At 44.6% G+C, this 18785-nt stretch overlaps 2 non-coding genes across 2 annotated transcripts; one reads left to right on the top strand and one right to left on the bottom strand.

Moving 5' to 3' along the window:
- Positions 1-4257: 4257 nt before the first annotated feature.
- TRNAH-GUG (transfer RNA histidin (anticodon GUG)) lies at positions 4258-4329 on the bottom strand. The gene has a single exon. It is a non-coding gene; the product is annotated as a tRNA-His (tRNA).
- A 689-nt stretch (positions 4330-5018) lies between these two features.
- On the top strand, positions 5019-5092 carry TRNAN-GUU (transfer RNA asparagine (anticodon GUU)). Its single transcript has one exon. It is a non-coding gene; the product is annotated as a tRNA-Asn (tRNA).
- The last annotated feature ends 13693 nt before the right edge of the window (positions 5093-18785 follow it).

The following is an 18785-nucleotide window of genomic DNA, read 5'->3' on the forward strand; positions in this document are numbered from 1 at the left end:
TGCCCTTTAGGGGCTGCCAGGAATAAGTCTGGGTCTTCTCAGTGAGGCTCCTCTCATCCCTTACAGAGTTTCACCTCTCTTTGAGTACAGCCTGTAGAGAAACTTGACAGGCTACATTATTTGAACTTCCCTGAGGAGGAAATGCATGTGAAGAAGAGGGTTTGAGTGGGGTGTCCAATACATGAGGCCACACCTCCAGCCACACTGGCAAACAGCCTTCTCCTCTCCCAGGTGGCCCACCCACTGGGAGTTCCATACTGGGTCAGCCTGAGCTCCTGAAACACCCAAGCCAGGAGGGACACCTAGGGGAAACCAGATGTCCACTTCAGTCCTGTCCCCAAGGAACCCCAAAAGGGTCCTGACTGAGAAACAAGGCAGTGAGTGAATCCTCTCTTATTAGGTAGGCGGAAAAGAGATCAAAGAGAAAATGAAGAAAATCTTGTGAAGTTTCAGCATCTAGAGTTACCAATGAAGGTGGATTATCCCCCTGGCTGGTGAAGGGGAATGGAGTCCCCTTGTCCAGTCTACCCAAAATAGGCAAAGCAGACAAGGATGGCCTGGCTACCAGTGAGTAGGGAATCCCCGATCTTCCCATCTGCTAGTACTCGAGCTGCCCTAGGCATGATTTCCATACATTTCCAGGATGCAGTTAACTGAATTCTTTTTATTTTCCCAACTGCTCTTATTTGACTGAAAGGATTGAGCAGGTGTGGAGCATATATGAAAACCACTACAACAAGGAAAGCAAGTGTCATTGAGAGTGTCTCATTTCTCTCCCACCCACCCCTTTAAAATTCATTGCACTTTCCCAAGTAGGGTCCCTGAGTTGGGCCCATTTTACTTTTAATGCACAGCTGGTAGAATCTAAGAAGAGTCTATGAGGTTCATGGATGACTATTTGAAGGATGGTACTCATTTTTATTGAAACGTGCATTCCAAAAAGAAGTGAACGAATCAATCTCACCGGAGCCTTATCTATAGAAATAAAAGGGAAAGAAGAATTACATATAAATGTAAAATGTCATAAGATGGCCTTAAGCATCTCTATTTCCACTAAAGTCCTTCTTCCCTGGATATGATCAACAGTGGCTTCTCTTTTCCCCAAATCTGACATCCAGGGCCAGACCCTAAGATCAGTTTCCAGGCTCCAGCCTATTATCCCTTCTCTCTATCTCCTGTTCTCCCTCATCTTCTTTTATGTGCACAAAACAAAACAAGAGCTCTCCCCTAGCTTTCCGTTTTCAACATCACACCCAATGATCAACTTTGCAAATTAGGTACCCTCCATTGGAGTCTCTTTCCCTAGAAAGAAGAGGAAATGTTAAATAGCACAAAGTTTTGTACTTTCCACAGTTAGAAATTACTGAAGAAAACTTTCTCTTGATCAAAGGTCTGAAAAGTGAGTTAACTTCCTGCTGCCCCCTCACCCCTCCTTCACCACCAGCACCCCTCAACTTGCCCCCTCAACTTGCATCTGGAAATGCAAACTGCTTTGGCACTTGCACATCTTTCTTGCAAGTTCTCCAGCCCTGCGGGCATCTGGGCATTTGTCTCCCCAGAGGCCACAGTAGAGGAGATTTGCCACAAAGGGGCAGCCCGTACCTGTGAGGAAGGGCTGGTGTCCCACAGCAAAGGGAGAGGCGGAAGCAATGCCTGGGTGACGGTTGCATGAATCATTACATGTGCAAAATGTATCATACGGTGTGGGAATGAACAGAACGGGAAGACTGGCTCTGCCTGACTATAAGAGTTACTGTGACCTCCTGTAGATCAGCGATGTGCAAGTGGTATCAGGGTACACAAATAGAAAACCGACTGATTTGAGAGATTTGAAACCCATAGCTCAATATGTGAATGGGTTTTCAGGAATAGCAGTTCAATAGGGAGAGGAAATAGGTTCGATATTGGGGGTGAGGCAGCTTTATTTCTACCTCACAGACAAGAATCAGTCTGAGTTACATTGTAAACCAAGACATAAAAGTCAATGGTAGAAGGCATTTTGAGGATACTTTGTGATTTGGTCGTAGGCGAAGATTTACTAAGCAGGACACAAATAATGTATTAAAATAAAACCAAGACAAATGATACATTAGACTTCAACAATGTTAACCATATCTTGTCGGTCAAAGATGCTACTAAAGTGGAAAAGCAAGCTACAAAGAGGAAGAAAATATTCACAAAAGATAGCTTACAATCCTGCCTCCCCGTGATTATAATATATAATGACCTCCTCCCATCCAGTAATATTCTTTACCAGCTGAGCCACAAGGGAAGCCCAAGAATACTGGACTGGATACTATCCCTTCCCAGGGGATCTTCCAGATCTAGGAATCCAACCAGGGTCTCCTACATCACAGGCAGATTCTTAGCATCAGGAAAGTCCTATCTTCGAGGAACATACAACCAACTTTTTCCAGATGGGTGAAAGATAATGAACAGGTACATCAGAAAAGATGATGTGCAGTCCTATTTTTAAGTAACATACAACCAACTTTTTTCAGATGGATGAAAGATATGAACAGGTACATCAGAAAAGATGATGTGCACATGACCAACAAAGCATACAAGGAGCGGTCAGTGCTTTTAGCTGTTAGAGAAATGGATATTAAAACCACACTGAGATACCACTAATCTTAGTAGCATGGCTAAAATTTTCATAAGGATACTCTTTGGTACCATCAATTCTTCGCCTAGTTTGTTTGTTTTTTTTTCCCTAAGGGAAATGAGAACCTATGTCCACAACATCTCTTGTGGAGAGAATGCTCAAAGCAGCTTCATTCACAATAGTCAATACTGGAAACAGCTCAAATGCTCTCTATAGAGTGAATGGTAAACAGACTGTGCTGTGTTACTGCCATGGCATACATCTTAACAATGAAAGAGAAATGACATCTGCTTTACACAACAATGGATAAAGTCAGAGATATTATACAGATAAAGAGGTGTAGAAAAGCGTATTTCCACTATGGTTGCGTTTCCATGACATTTTAGAAGAGGCAAACGTACAAATGAAAGGAGTCTGGATAGTGATGATCAACAAACAAAACAGAGGCCGATGACAATGATTTTAATGATTCCTCATTGCTGATTGAATTGTCACTAAATTCAGGCAAAGGGGACAATGATAATATGATGAGGAGTTTCCTTGTTGGCCCAGTCTGAGAGATGAAAATGTTGAGGCACTGTCAAAGTCCAAATACAGCAGAAGTAAAAACACGGGGTCACCGAAACAACAATTAGTAAAGGTTGACGGTGCCCGAAAAGATGGTTCAGAAAAAGGGAATGTTCCAACAAATTATGGAAGGAGGCTCAGAGGTGTACTGTTAAAAGCAGCTTATGCAGTGAGGAGGCCATGACTGTTTATTCTTCACTGTAATTGGTTATATCAGAGTTTTCCTTGTGATGGGGATATGGTGAAAAGTGGTTACCTCCTATCATTTTTTGTGAACAGTTTTGTTTTGTTTATGGTTTACAGAGGCATAAACAAGAATGGCCCAAGGTAAGTTTCACTCATTTTGCAAAATAAGTTAAGGTAGCTTTTGCATGCACAACTAACAGTTTCCTTTACTAGGGGAATCTTCAAGTCTGATCTCCATTTGTGATTGACCGGAACTCCCCGCTTTGGGTCCTGCTCTCAGTATAAGGTTCCTGTCTGTCGCCAGCAAAGCTGTGGTCAGGCGGAAGAATCACATGTTCGCTGTTTCCACTAGTTGGTTGTCAGAGCAGAGGGTGCTGTAGTCACCGTTCTTCATCACTTATAAGCGGTGATTGTTAAGTTCCTCCAGTAGTCCCGGCCTGATGGATACCGTTTGTCTAGTGAGTGGCGGCCCACAGGCATTTAAGATCCTTGAGAGTGTAAAACGAAGGGCACTAGAGAGGTTAGTACGAGGACTAGGAAGGGAACAATGGCCAAGGACTGAAAAAGTCCTCGGAGCAGAGATTCCCAGGAGCCCAGAAGAAACCGGCAAAACAAGTCTAGGGAGGAGGAGTCGCCTATCTGCTACAAGTTTTATCGGGTCTTTATCCTGCCCGTCTTGAGTAACAAAGAAACGATGCGTTCCACCGATTACAGCACAGGAGGCTCCTTGCTGGGCTTCCCTATGTCACAGCAGCAGAAAAGGAGAAACCACCGCCTTCAGTTTCCTTCTGCTCAGACCAGGGATGAGAACGTTGAGACGAGTACTCTATGGGGTTACAATTGTGCAAGTTTCCAGCCGAAGTAAAAGGGAAGCAGCCGTCAGGAGTGACGGACGAGAGTGCCGTGACTCGGATTCGAACCGAGGTTGCTGCGGCCACAACGCAGAGTACTAACCACTATACGATCACGGCGCGCCACGGCTCCTGCCGCCGTCGCAGCCCTTGCTCTTACAAGGCGGACGTAAATTCCTTCCCGTCACTGCGCTGTTGCTGGACGACAACAGGTATTCATAGACTTTCTTTCGTCTCTGCTCTCTTATCCAGTCCCTTCCTCTCAATTTTGATACATGGTGACTAAATCAAAACAGAAACCAAATCTTGCCTCCCGCAAACGGGCACGTGCCTCTGCACAGACCTCCTGGGAAGTCTCTTTATCCTGATCCCCACCTCGCCGGCTTCTTTCCCGGCACGTCGCGTTTGTCCCTTAGGACCGACCTCCGCACCCCCTGGTTCCCGCTCCCGCCCCACCGACCGCGGACCAGAGGAGGGAGGGCGGCGCCAGCGAAGCAATCGGAGAGCCGTCACAGGGCCCACCGGGGATTCAGCTTCCTTCGGCTCAGGCCCGAGGCGTCTCGGGGGCGCTGCATCTGCGGCGGGTGTGGAACCAGGCGCCGCGGGGATGAACCGCTGCCCTTTCTGGCTTCGGAATCGCCCGACTCCCGGCTTCCCCACGAGCATCAGCGCACTGCGTCGAAGTCAGTTCTCCGGCTGTCCGAGGGTTTGAGCCGGTGTCGTTGTCCACGAAAAGGCGTGTGACTCTGCCTGGCGTGGAACGGCTACGTTTCTTCTCTATGGCATTGAGAGGCGTAGGTCGTTCGTTAGTCTCTGTGGCGCAATCGGTTAGCGCGTTCGGCTGTTAACCGAAAGGTTGGTGGTTCGAGCCCACCCAGGGACGCCTTCCGCTTACACCTTTCTAGAACGTGAAAGCTTTTCGCTTCTTTCTTTTCTACCCATCCTCTACTGTGAAGGCGGGAAAGGGCCCCTTCACTCCTACCCTCTTGGCTCCTCTTTCCTGTCCACCTCACAGGGACATAAGGCGGGATCAGAAGGCCATCACTGAGCTGGATAGAAGAACTCATCTGGAAAATAGGTCCCCTGGAAATTCCTGAGATGTCATAGTTCCTTTCTGAATTGCTTTTAACGAGGGAGTTACTACTGTCTTTTTTTTTTTTTGCGCGTACTGCTAATACTATTTATTTAATACTTTCCATCTGCTTTCATGGTTACAAATAATGCTGTACATTACTGTACATACATCGTTGTACAATGTATGTACATCATCCTTGTACATACCTCGTTGGCCCCTTGTACAAGGTCTTCTGTAGCGACAAGTCCTGGAAAGGCAATTGCTCTATCACATGGTGTTTACAATGCGTAGTGTGATCAATGCCAAGAAATAGAGGTAAACAATAGAATGGGAAAGACCAGAGATCTCTTCAAGAAAATTAGAGATACCAAGGGAATATTTCATGCAAAGATGCGCACAATAAAGGAGAAAAATGGTATGGACCTAACAGAAGCAGAAGATATTAAGAAGAGGTGGCAAGAATACACAAAAGAACTGTACAAAAAAGATCTTCATGACCCAGATAATCACGATGGTGTGATCACTCACCTAGAGCCAGACATCTTGGAATGCGAAGTCAAGTGGACCTTAGGAAGCATCACTCTGAACAAAGCTGGTTTTAGAAAAGGCAGAGGAACCAGAGATCAAATTGCCAACATCCGCTGGATCATGGAAAAAGCAAGAGAGTTCCAGAAAAACATCTATTTCTGCTTTATTGACTATGCCAAAGCCTTTGACTGTGTGCATCACAATAAACTGTGGATAATTCTGAAAGAGATGGTAATACCAGACCACCTGATCTGCCTCTTGAGAAATTTGTATGCATATCAGGAAGCAACAGTTAGAACTGGACATGGAAGAACAGACTGGTTCCAAATAGGAAAAGGAGTTTGTCAAGGCTGTATATTGTCACCCTACTTATTTAACTTATATGCAGAGTACATCATGAGAAATGCTGGACTGGAAGAAACACAAGCTGGAATCAAGATTGCCGGGAGAAATATCAATAACCTCAGATATGCGGATGACACCACCCTTATGGCAGAAAGTGAAGAGGAACTAAAAAGCCTCTTGATGAAAGTGGAGAGTGAAAAAGTTGGCTTAAAGCTCCACGTTCAGAAAACGAAGATCATGGCATCCGGTCCCACCACTTCATGGGAAATAGATGGGGAAACAGTGGAAACGGTGTCAGACTTTATTTTTCTGGGCTCCAAAATCACTACAGATGGTGACTGCAGCCATGAAATTAAAAGACGCTTACTCCTTGGAAGGAAAGTTATGACCAACCTAGATAGCATATTCAAAAGCAGAGACATTCCTTTGCCAACAAAGGTCCGTCTAGTCAAGGCTATGGTTTTTCCAGTGATCATGTATGGATGTGAGAGTTGGACTGTGAAGAAAGCTGAGCACTGAAGAATTGATGCTTTTGAACTGTGGTGTTGGAGAAGACTCTTGAGAGTCCCTTGGACTGCAAGGAGACCCAACCAGTCCATTCTGAAGGAGATCAGCCCTGGGATTTCTTTGGAACGAATGATGCTAAAGCTGAAACTCCAGTACTTTGGCCACCTCATGAGAAGAGTTGACTCATTGGAAAAGACTCTGATGCTGGGAGGGATTGGGGGCAGGAGGAGAAGGGAACGACAGAGGATGAGATGGCTGGATGGCATCACTGACTCGATGGATGTGAGTCTGAGTGAACTCCGGGTGTTGGTGATGGACAGGGAGGCCTGGCGTGCTGCGATTCATGGGGTCGCAAAGAGTCGGACACAACTGAGCGACTGAAATGAACTGAAGTGATGCAAAAAAATGCATCTTTGCAATCCAAGGCTGTAAACCACTTGGCCCTGGGTGGGATTTCTCCTAAGATTACATAGGGATTGGGTAATGTGGGATGGAGGGGGACTACAGCTTCATTTATGATCCGGAAATCTTGAACCATTCTCCAGCTTCTGTCTTTTTTCTTTACTGAGAGGATTGGGTGGGGTGAACTGGTGAACTGGTGGGGACCAATAGCCCACAAGCAAGGAATTTATTTATTAAAGGCTGTAGTCTCTCCTGAGCCTCTCTTCTGAGGGGACATTGTTTCTGGTTAGGAAACCAAGTGGGATCTCGGAGAACAATGATGACCGGTTCAGCTTGGTGGGCTCGTCCAGGAATCCCCTGGTCCCACACCTGGGGGCTAATTTTGTCTTCCCATAATTTTTGGTCCCTCTCTATTCGAGAAGGTGTAATGGGTTCTTCAGTAGTAACCAGGAGCTGCAGGTCTCTAGGGGCTGAAAAGCTTCCCATCACAAGGGTGGTCCCCAGTTTAGTGAGTATGCCTCTTCCCGTTAAGGGACTAGGACACTCAGGGACCACCAGAAACTGGTGGGAAAATATTTGTCCATCCCAGCAACAAAGAAGTGCTCGGGTGAATCTTTTAGTAGTTGTTTTCCCTGTAGCACCCAAAATGGTACAGGTTTGGGAGGAGAAGGCTTCGGAGTAGGAGATCAAGACAGCCCCTTGTGTAGATAGCCCCTGTGTCAACCAAGAAATTCTTGGACCTACCTGCCACATCCAGTTGCACCCTTGGCTCCAGCCCCGTGATGGTTATCTGTGACAGGCAGGCTGGCTGGAGTGGGCCGCTTCAGTCCTCTTGAACCATTGTGAGGGAAGGCTTGGCACTTGACCTTGAGGCTCTTGGGTCCCGAGGGCAGAGTGCCGCCCAATGTCCCAGATGGCATTTGTGGCAAGCCATTCTAGGAGACTTGTCATGGTTTGGACACTCTTTGGCCCAATGTCCCTCCTGTCTATAGATTAGGCATTTGCCTCTGCCTTGTCCTTCAAGGACTCGGGGTTTGCCATAGAGCTTCTCTGGAGGGTGGCCAGCATCTGGGCATGCCTTGTCTCTTTCCTTCTCTCCCTCTCCTGGGCCTTGGCCTCCTTTTCCTGTTCTCTGTTATAAAAGGTATTGGTGGCTGTCTGGACCATCTCATCTAAAGAGGCAGCAGGGTCCTGCTGCTATAGCTGTTGTAACTTAATTCTGATATCTGATGCACATTGGGACAAGAATTTGTCCTTTAAGATCACCTGTCCCTTGTAAGAGCCTAAGTCCAGATTGGTAAACTTTTGGAGGGCCTCTTTTAGCCTTTCCAGAAAGGCAATGGGGTTCTTGTTGGGCTCCTGAGTTATTGCTGAGACTGGGCACAGTCCCACAAGTAATAGGCTTCCTTCTGTTTCCATGGGTGGACTTCCTTAGGGTTGAGTCTTTCTGAAGCTTATTCTACCCAGTACTGTTGAAACCTGAGAGCCAGTGGTCCCCGGGTCAGGGTGCAGATTGGTCCCTGGGTCAGGGTGCAGATCTTCAGGCAGGCTGAGGTGTGACAGCCTCCTAGAGATCAAATCCCCAAGCAGGTTGAGGCATGACAACCTTTCAAGGACCAGATCCCTAGGCAGGTCAAGGCGTGATGACCTTCTGGGACCCCCAGACTGGAGTTGGGCGTCCCCAAGATCTCCAATGTGACCAGTGCTGGGTAGGATTAAGGGGCTGGATATTATACAGTATTTCCCTCCCAAAGCCAGCTATTTTCTGATTGTCCCTCCAGAAGATTGTAGAGGCAACATTGTGGGCCCGAATGGGGCTGAGGAAAGGAGCATGAAACAGGAGGGGAGGAGGCAGAGCACAACCTTTGAAAGAATGACACAGCACAAGGGCATAACTTAAACCTTAATCCCCAGTCTATAAGCCAGCAGACACAGCCAGAGGTGGCAGGACAGCTCCAAGGCATTGTCAAAAGATGGAGGAATGGGTGGTTCCCCAAAGACTGGGATGATCCTCTCACTCATTAGCATATGAATTCACCCCTCTCGCAAAATCTAGCCAGGCCACATTCCTTGGCCTGTACCCTGTAGAGTGTGGCGCTTCTCTCTGAATCTTAACAAGTCCAGTTTAGTTCAGTTCAGTCACTTAGTCCTGTCTGACTCTTTGCAACCCCATGAACTGTGTCACGCCAGGCCTCCCTGTCCATCACCAACTCCCGGAGTTCACTCAGACTCACGCCCATCGAGTCAGTGATGCCATCCAGCCATCTCATCCTCTGTCGTTCCCTTCTCCTCCTGCCCCCAATCCCTCCCAGCATCAGAGTCTTTTCCAATGAGTCAACTCTTCTCATGAGGTGGCCAAAGTACTGGAGTTTCAGCTTTAGCATCATTCGTTCCAAAGAAATCCCAGGGCTGATCTCCTTCAGAATGGACTGGTTGGGTCTCCTTGCAGTCCAAGGGACTCTCAAGAGTCTTCTCCAACACCACAGTTCAAAAGCATCAATTCTTCAGTGCTCAGCTTTCTTCACAGTCCAACTCTCACATCCATACATGATCACTGGAAAAACCATAGCCTTGACTAGACGGACCTTTGTTGGCAAAGGAATGTCTCTGCTTTTGAATATGCTATCTAGGTTGGTCATAACTTTCCTTCCAAGGAGTAAGTGTCTTTTAATTTCATGGCTGCAGTCACCATCTGTAGTGATTTTGGAGCCCAGAAAAATAAAGTCTGACACTGTTTCCACTGTTTCCCCATCTATTTCCCATGAAGTGGTGGGACCGGATGCCATGATCTTCGTTTTCTGAACGTGGAGCTTTAAGCCAACTTTTTCACTCTCCACTTTCATCAAGAGGCTTTTTAGTTCCTCTTCACTTTCTGCCATAAGGGTGGTGTCATCCGCATATCTGAGGTTATTGATATTTCTCCCGGCAATCTTGATTCCAGCTTGTGTTTCTTCCAGTCCAGCATTTCTCATGATGTACTCTGCATATAAGTTAAATAAGCAGGGTGACAATATACAGCCTTGACAAACTCCTTTTCCTATTTGGAACCAGTCTGTTCTTCCATGTCCAGTTTTAACTGTTACTCAAGAGGCAGGTGAGGTGGTCTGGTATTCCCATCTCTTTCAGAATTTTCCACAGTTTATTGTGACCCACACAGTCAAAGGCTTTGGCATAGTCAATAAAGCAGAAATAGATATTTTTCTGGAACTCTCTTGCTTTTTCGATAATCCAGTGGAGGTTGGCAATTTGGTCTCTGGTTCCTCTGCCTTTTCTAAAACCAGCTTGAACATCTGGAAGTTCACGGTTTACGTATTGCTGAAGCCTGGCTTGGAGAACTTTGAGCATTACTTTACTAGCATGTGAGATGAGTGCAATTGTCCGGTAGTTTGAGCATTCTTTGGCATTGCCTTTCTTTGGGATTGGAATGAAAACTGATCTTTTCCAGTCCTGTGGCCACTGCTGAGTTTTCCAAATTTGCTGGCATATTGAGTGCAGCACTTTCACAGCATCATCTTTCAGGATTAGAAATAGCTCCACTGGAATTCCATCACCTCCACTAGCTTTGTTCGTAGTGATGCTTTCTAAGGCCCACTTGACTTCACATTCCAGGATGTCTGGCTCTAGGTGAGTGATCACACCATTGTGATTATCTGGGTCATGAAGATCTTTTTTGTACAGTTCTTCTGTGTATTCCTGCCACCTCTTCTTAATATCTACTGCTTCTGTTAGGTCCATACCATTTCTGTCCTTTATCAAGCCCATCTTTGCATGAAATGTTCCCTTTGTATCTCTCATTTTCTTGAAGAGATCTCTAGTCTTTCCCATTCTGTTGTTTTCCTCTATTTCTTTGCACTGGTCACTGAGGAAGGCTTTCTTACCTCTTCTTACTATTCTTTGGAACTCTTCATTCAGATGCTTATATCTTTCCTTTTCTCCTTTGCTTTTGGCTTCTCTTCTTTTCACAGCTATTTGTAAGGCCTCCTCAGACAGCCATTTTGCTTTTTTGCATTTCTTTTCCATGGGGATGGTCTTGATCTCTGTCTCTGGTACAATGTCATGAACCTCATTCCATAGTTCATCAGGCACTCTATCTATCAGATCTAGGCCCTTAAATCTATTTCTCACTTCCACTGTATAATCATAAGGGATTTGATTTAGGTCATACTTGAATGGTCTAGTGGTTTTCCCTACTTTCTTCAATTTAAGTCTGAATTTGGCAATAAGGAGTTCATGATCTGAGCCACAGTCAGCTCCTGGTCTTGTTTTTGCTGACTGTATAGAGCTTCTCCATCTTTGGCTGCAAAGAATGTAATCAATCTGATTTCAGTGTTAACCATCTGGTGATGTCCATGTGTAGAGTCTTCTCTTGTGTTGTTGGAAGAGGGTGTTTGCTATGACCAGTGCATTTTCTTGGCAAAACTCTGTTAGCCTTTGCCCTGCTTCATTCCATATTCCAAGGCCAAATTTGCCTGTTACTCCAGGTGTTTCTTGACTTCCTACTTTTGCATCTTAACAAGTCCAACTCTTATCGCTTTGTCTCTCGCTGAATTTTTGCAATGAGACATCAGAGCCTGAACTTCATTAGGTGCTGAAGTCGGGCATCCTGGGTTTTGGTCGGGCTCAAGTCCCGGGAGAGGGCTGAAGGACAGGAGGAAAAAGCAGTGGGAAAAATGTGCCAAGGAATCCCCTTCACAGCCTGCTGGAAAATCTGCTAAATATCTGACCCGTGCTCATAGTTTTCATTGGCCTGATTCTTGGCACAGAGAAGAGTAAGGACAGAAGAACCCCCACGGGTTTGGGTAACAGTTACTGGGGCCCAGCAGAATTGTAAACAAACCCAATGGCCCTGCTCCCACTGTGCCCATATCGAGGCATGAAAAAGGGGCAGCCCTGTGGAAGCACAATCAGTCTCAACCACCTGCCAGAGCCTAATGACAGGTGCTGTGAGAGAAACAAGGGAGGGATAGCAAAGAATGGGAAAATGGATATGACTTCATTTCTATGGAAGGTAAGCAAGAACTAGGATTTTTTAAAAATCCAAGACCTGAGAAACACAGCAGATCTCCTTACTTCCTGGAGCAGATATACCATGTGTTCTACCTGCCTTCAAATGACATATTGGCCATGTTCACCACATCCCCTACATGTACCCACACCTGCTCTCAACCCGTGCAACTTTGACCACTCAGCAGTCTATGAAAACATGCCTCAGCACTATAGTAACACAGTGTTGGCTTTTCCTGTCTTAAGTAGATATTCTCTGGGCAAAGATTATATGTTAATGAACTCAATTTAATATCAGCCAAAGAACTTAAAGAGAACAATAGATCTTAGAATTGCAACTAAAACTGAATCATAACAGAGAAATGCATGTTAGAATCACATGTTGGGTGATACCTAAAACTGTTTACCCTCCAACTATAACTGACATAATTAGGTCCCTATGATTTTACAGAATTATGAGACCTCTTTATTTAAAAGATACTATATGGAGCCTTTATTTTATTGGAACACACAATTTTAGATTTTATGAGCTTAAATATTTATTGGAACTAAAATTTGCTTCAAGCTCTGGGAGTTGGTGATGGACAGGGAGGCCTGGCATGCTGTAGTCCATAGGGTCACAGAGTCGGACATGACAGATGAAAGGTTGTTGCTGAATCAGGCAAAGACGCCGGGATTCTTGGTCTCTGGAGGAGAAGAATTCAATCCAGGGCCAGAGACGAGGCTTGATCACTCAGAGCTTTTGTGTAATAAAGTTTTATTAAAGTATAAAGGAGATAGAGAAAGCTTCTGACATAGACATCAGAAGGGGGTAGAAAGAGTACCCGCTTGCTAGTGTTAGCAATGGAATTATATACTCTCTAGTGAATCCAAAGAATGTCTGGAGGTTATAAAGATCTCACTATACCTAGTCCCATAATTTACATTTTAAGATAACAGGATTAGCTAGAAGGTTTAGTCCATAGACTGCCTGCAGGCAGGATACATTATTGTTATATAATCCTTGTAAAGACCAGACCTACTCCCAAAATTTACATTTTAAGATAACAGGATTAGCCAGAAGGTTTAATCCAGAGACTGTCCTCAGACAGGATACATAATCCTCAAGAATGTACAGGAAAAAAAAGTTTTTCCTTTCTTCCCCCTTGAGAATTCCAGACCCCTCTCTCCATGGGGACGCCTAGACTTCTTATCAATCTATCTAGGAACTGACTCACTGAGAGACTGAACTGAACTGAAAATTTGCTAACTGGATCAGTAAAATCAAAAGAGGAAATTTAGGCAGTTCAGTGCCATGACAATTTTGATTAAATCCAACATGTGTGCACACTAGAATACTGTGCTACCAATATTTTCCACATCATTAGAAAATCTGGAAGACAATATAAAGTAGTGTTTAGATAGAAGCTCTTAAACTGATGTCATGCATACAAGGAGTCATCTTTAGAAGTAAGACGTGACACATTCTATTCTTTTTCAGTCCTAGAATATTGTGAGTGAATGATGAACCTGTTGTGTGAAAAATGATGCATAATTTCATGATGTTATCTTTCCCTGAATATCGTTAACCCTTTTGCCCCAGCAGGCAGCAGAAGACCCATCCCCTCAATTAAGTCTTTGAGCTGATCTGCAGCTTGCTTGCATTCAAGGGAAGACTCAGTCCATAACTAGTTTGCTCACACTGCCATGCTATAGATGGCTAGGGTCCCTTAGATTTTGAGGGTTTTCCTGGGCCCTGACTCTGGGTGAATTCTGAACTTCAGTTTTTATGTCCTAAGTACCATGCTGCTGCTGAAAATTCCACTCTCTTTCAGCCACACTGTCCAACTTCATAACCTCTTACATGAACATGGCTTAATCTGCAGATGTCTTGAAATGCTTGGAAGCAAGCATCCAGCTCACTCATCACCGCACTCCAGGATCTTGGCTCCTCAAGTCTGAATACTTGGATAGTTCATGGCTCTTTTTCTCCTTTTTTTTTCCCCTCTCTCCTTCTCATCTCCCTTCTCTTCCTCCTGCTCATCTCATCTTCCTTCTTCTCCTCCTTCCCCATTCCTTCTTTCTCCCACCTCCTTCCCATCCTCCTCATTTGTTCTCTCCAGATTTGTTAGATTACTTAAAGTGTTACTGTTTTCCCTGACCTTCAGCAGTTGCCCTCTCCCCAGCTTCTGGGTGGCTTGTGCCTTGTCGAAAACTGGCAAATGCCCTGAGAGGAAAAAGTAGAGAACCAGTTTCATTCCAATGAGCCTCCCTCTCTCACTGGTGCTGATCCTGTGGGTCCTAGCTGCACTGTATTTCTTCAAAGACCTCAAACAGAATTTCTTTAAACCAGAATTTATTTGGTTGCCTTCAGGGTGAAAGCTACTTTGCTACAAATACTCCATTATAACTGAAAGAGGAAATCATCTACAACTTCCAGATAAATCATATTTCCCTCCTTTGATTTCTTACAAACAAACAGACAAACCCATGGGTCATGTGTACATACTTGAATGTTTCTCAAAATGTGAGATCACTCTGACTGTTACTAAAAGTTCTTTCTAGAAGCATGTGCAAAATATTGTCTATCATGAGCTAAATAATTATCAGGCCTGTCCAAGGCCCAAGAATATGGTGAAGCTGGATCCAGTCTGCAGCTGCAGCTATATCACCAGCAAACCCAACCAGTTTCTGGATGGTGGTCACTAATATGGGGGAGAGGAGGTTAGCCAAACCATTAAACACTCCTAATTTACTCTGGGGAATGTAGAAAGTCAGCAGTGGTACATACAGTTAGCAGTAGAAATAAGGGACTTCCCTGCTGGCCCAGTGGCTAAGACTCTGTGCTCCCAATGCAGGGGACACAGGTTCAATCCCTGGTCAGGGAACTAGATCCCACATGCTGCAACTAAAAATGTGCATGCCACAACTAAGACTCAGCATAGCCAAATAAATAAATATTAAAAAAAAAAAAAAAGAAGTGGAAACAATACCAGCTTTCTTGGAGCTTTACTGTGTAGTTACTTATTAAGTCCACATAACAAACCTAAAAGATAATGTAGACTATTACCACTCCCTTGCTGCAGATGAAAATGCAGAGGCCCAGAAAGGCTGAGCTAATTTTAAGGTCAAGCTAAGCTAATTTTAAGGGTCCCACCAATGCAGGAGATGTAAGAAACATGGGTTGGATTCCTGGGTCAGGAAGATCCCCTGGAGGAGGGCATGAAAACCCCACTCCAGTATTCTTGCCTGGAGAATTCCCATGGACAGAGGAGCCTGGTGGGCTACAGTCCATAGGGTCACAAAGAGCTGGACAGGACTTAAGCAACTAGCGTGCACCTCAGTGATGGAGAGAGCCAGCACTCAGACCTAGGCAGTTTGCCTCCAGAGCCCTTCCCCTTGGCCTTCATGCTCAGTGGTCACTGAGAAGACTTCACTAAGGTTTGCATTTCCTCCTTTATGATCAACCTCAAGGTTTCAAAGAGAAGAAGAATATTGAAAGGAAGGCCTATGATTACTCACAACCAATTACTGAAAAGAAGAAGAAAAGGAGAGAGAGAGTAAACAAAACCTCTAAAACCTCTAAAACAAAACCTCTAGTAAAACAAAATCTTTCCCCAGAAACAGATTCCCTGACTCTGGAGATGATTCAATCACACCTCCCAACCAGAAGTGTTTATGGGCCTTGAATCTCCTGGTCTGAAACAAGGGCATTCCCAAAGGAGCTCATAGGAAAAAGAGGTAGCAGTGCCTTCTGTGTTCAAAGGGTAGAGGGGACAGCTAAGCATTCCTGCCTATCTTGACTTCAGGGAGAGGGAGTGCTCCCGAAGGGAAAAGAAGTAGGAAGACATCCAACAAAAATCAGACAAAAGCATGTTTTTACAGTTCATTAATGAAGACATCACTTTAATATTTAGCCACATTCATGTATCTTTACCTGACATTTCCCATACTTGGATTCACATTTTTCATTTAGAAATTTTGTTTTGAAAACTGATTATATCTCATTATCTTAACTGAAAGGAAGCCTGGCATACTGAAGTCCATGGGGGTCTCAGAGTCAGACACCACTGAGCGACTGAATAACCACAACCACAACTGAACTGCTACTATCAATTGCCACAAGCAGGATGTAATTATAAAATTAAATAAAAAGAAAGCAGGTGTTACTATGGTTAATAACAGAGTTAATAAGTGGAGCTCATGAGTTTGCACAAACATTCCCAGGAGGCCTGGGCAAGGGCAGCCTTTAGAGGAACCTAGAGCAGCAGTGGGGCTGGAGTGATCACTGTGAGAAAACCCTGGTTGTGCCTGGTTTACCACTGCCCTGTAGTAGCCCCTAGAGCACCGAAGGCTCTTCATAGCAGCCAAGCGACACGCTAAATTCGTCCTTGCAACTGAAGCTCAGGGACGGCACACGGATCAGTACAGACTCACAAACTACTGGTACTACAGATGAAGGAAATGGAATAAAATGTCAATAATGTTGAGTAAGAAGACAGAACCTTGGAATTAAAAATCTTACTTGTACCAATTCACTAGATGAATGGCCTAGATCTGCATTTTCTAATACAGTGGCTGCTGGACAGATGTGATAGTTGAGTGCTTAAAACACGATGACTGTGGAGATGTTGCATAGTTGAATAGTTCTTTTTTTACTTCATATTACATAGTTAATTTATATTTAAATACCTATATATGGCTGGTGGCTACACTGTAGGACAGCACAGGGTAGAAAATAACCAGTGTGCTGTAAAGCCATCTGCTGTATTTCCCTGTAGCAATAAATGGGTTTTCGTAAGATCTCACGTCTACCAACAATTTTCAATGCCTTTCTCCATCTGGTTAGATACAGCCAGATGTCAGTTCATCCCCAGCATCTCTAGGGGCAGCTCTGCAGCAGCCTTTGCTTCCTCATAGATCCCCACACCTTCACCAAGGGACCAAGAGCCTCACCTGTCTTGCTGTCTCGCAGATGGGGTCTGAGCTGCCTTGATGGTAACAAGCCCTGCCTCTGTGGTACTGCTTCCCTCCTTTCCTCCCACCTTTGACTAATGTTGCTGCAGCACTGTGTAGGCCCAGTGCTGTATACTGCAGGGGTTTCCTTGTTCTGGAAGGCACCTGGAACAAGGGTAAGGCAGTCATGTCAGCAATAGCTGGACAGTGGTAGAACTTTGTCCCATCCCCTGGACAGTGCTTTCGATTGCCAAGAACTGGGATTTACTGAATTTTTCAAAGCTATTTCTTTATTACGCAGACAAGACTGCAAAATCTAAAAGGCTGCAGAATCAGAGAAACAACTTCCTTAGAGGACAATACAAAAAAAGGTTTGCAGTAGGGCTTGAGTGGTCCTGAAAAGGTCTTGACCTTCAATGGGAGCCAAACAACCAAGCCCAGGGAAGCTCAGCACCCAAGGGACTTCCACTCTGGAGGCCTTTACTTCATCATTCCACAAGTCCCTCCTGAGAGCATAGAGCATTATGGAGCAAAGTAAAAGCACAACAGGCCTCCCAGATCTACTAGGAACAGAGGCTGAGACATGAGGAGCACATTGGAAAAGCAAAGTGATATAGACACAGAGAGAATTATGATGTACTTGTTACCCACACACTAACCAGAAACTGGCTTTATTTAAAGACTAAGAGGTACTAGTGTTCCAACAGTTCAAAGGCTAAGTTTTCCATGAAAGGAAAATTTCCACTCTAGAACAAATGTCAAAGATACCTATGTAGTGTGTATAGACATTAATATAAAAATTATACTTTTATATTAGTAGTAAAGAGATTTTGAATGAGTTATCTCACATATTTATTCAGAAAAATTAGAGTTATTAGAATATTGTCATTAAGCAGAGCCAAAAACAGGATTTATAAAAGAGCCAGAAAAGAGAAAAGAAAGAAAAAAAAAACACACACAAAATGTTTGGAAATGGGGAGTTCTGGTTTTTCTTTTCTTTGGAATAGTTGAGCTGGAAGTCACCAAACAGCTAGTCTGGATGGGTTGATCTGGCAAAGCTGAACAGCTAATCCGGTAAATAGGGTTGGCAATATGTGGACACTCCATCAATTCTTTTTTAAAAAATATTTTATTTATTTCTTATTTATTTATTTGACTGAACTGGGTCTTAGTTGTGGCATGTGGGATCTAGTTCCCTGACCCCAGGTCCTTTGCATTGGGAGCTCAGAGTCTTGGCCACTGGACCGCTGGGGAAGTCCCATTCCATCAATTCTTGAAAGTTTAATTGTGAAATGAATATGGCAGCTTTTCTAGGTGTAATAGCTGCCAGTATCCTCCCTTGGGCATCTCTGAGTTGTTGTTCAGTTGCTCAGTCATGTCAGACTCTGTGACCCATAGATTGCAGCACACCAGTCTTCTCTGTCCTTCACCATCTCTGGGAACTTACTCAAACTCGTGTCCATTGAGTCAGTGATGCCATCCAACCATCTCATCCTCTGTTGTCCCCTTCTCCTCCTGTCTTCAATCTTTCCCAGCATCAGAGTCTTTCCAATGAATCAGCTCTTTGCATCAGGTGGCCTAAGTACGGGAGCTTCAGCTTCAGCATCAGTCCTTTTGAATATTCAGGGTTGATTTCCTATAACTGATTGACTGGTTTGATCTCCTTTCAGTCCAAGTTAGTTAAGCCTAATTGAACTACCTTCCACATCAGGATTTCTCAGTTTAACCCCTCCTTCCTTGGCTCGTAATTGTTCCTAAAAGAGCAGATTTGATCATGAAT

Source organism: Bos grunniens, chromosome 3 (genome assembly GCF_055505025.1).
Source record: "Bos grunniens cultivar Pamir isolate PY7600 chromosome 3, Bosgru_T2T1.0, whole genome shotgun sequence".
NCBI lineage: Eukaryota > Metazoa > Chordata > Mammalia > Artiodactyla > Bovidae > Bos > Bos grunniens.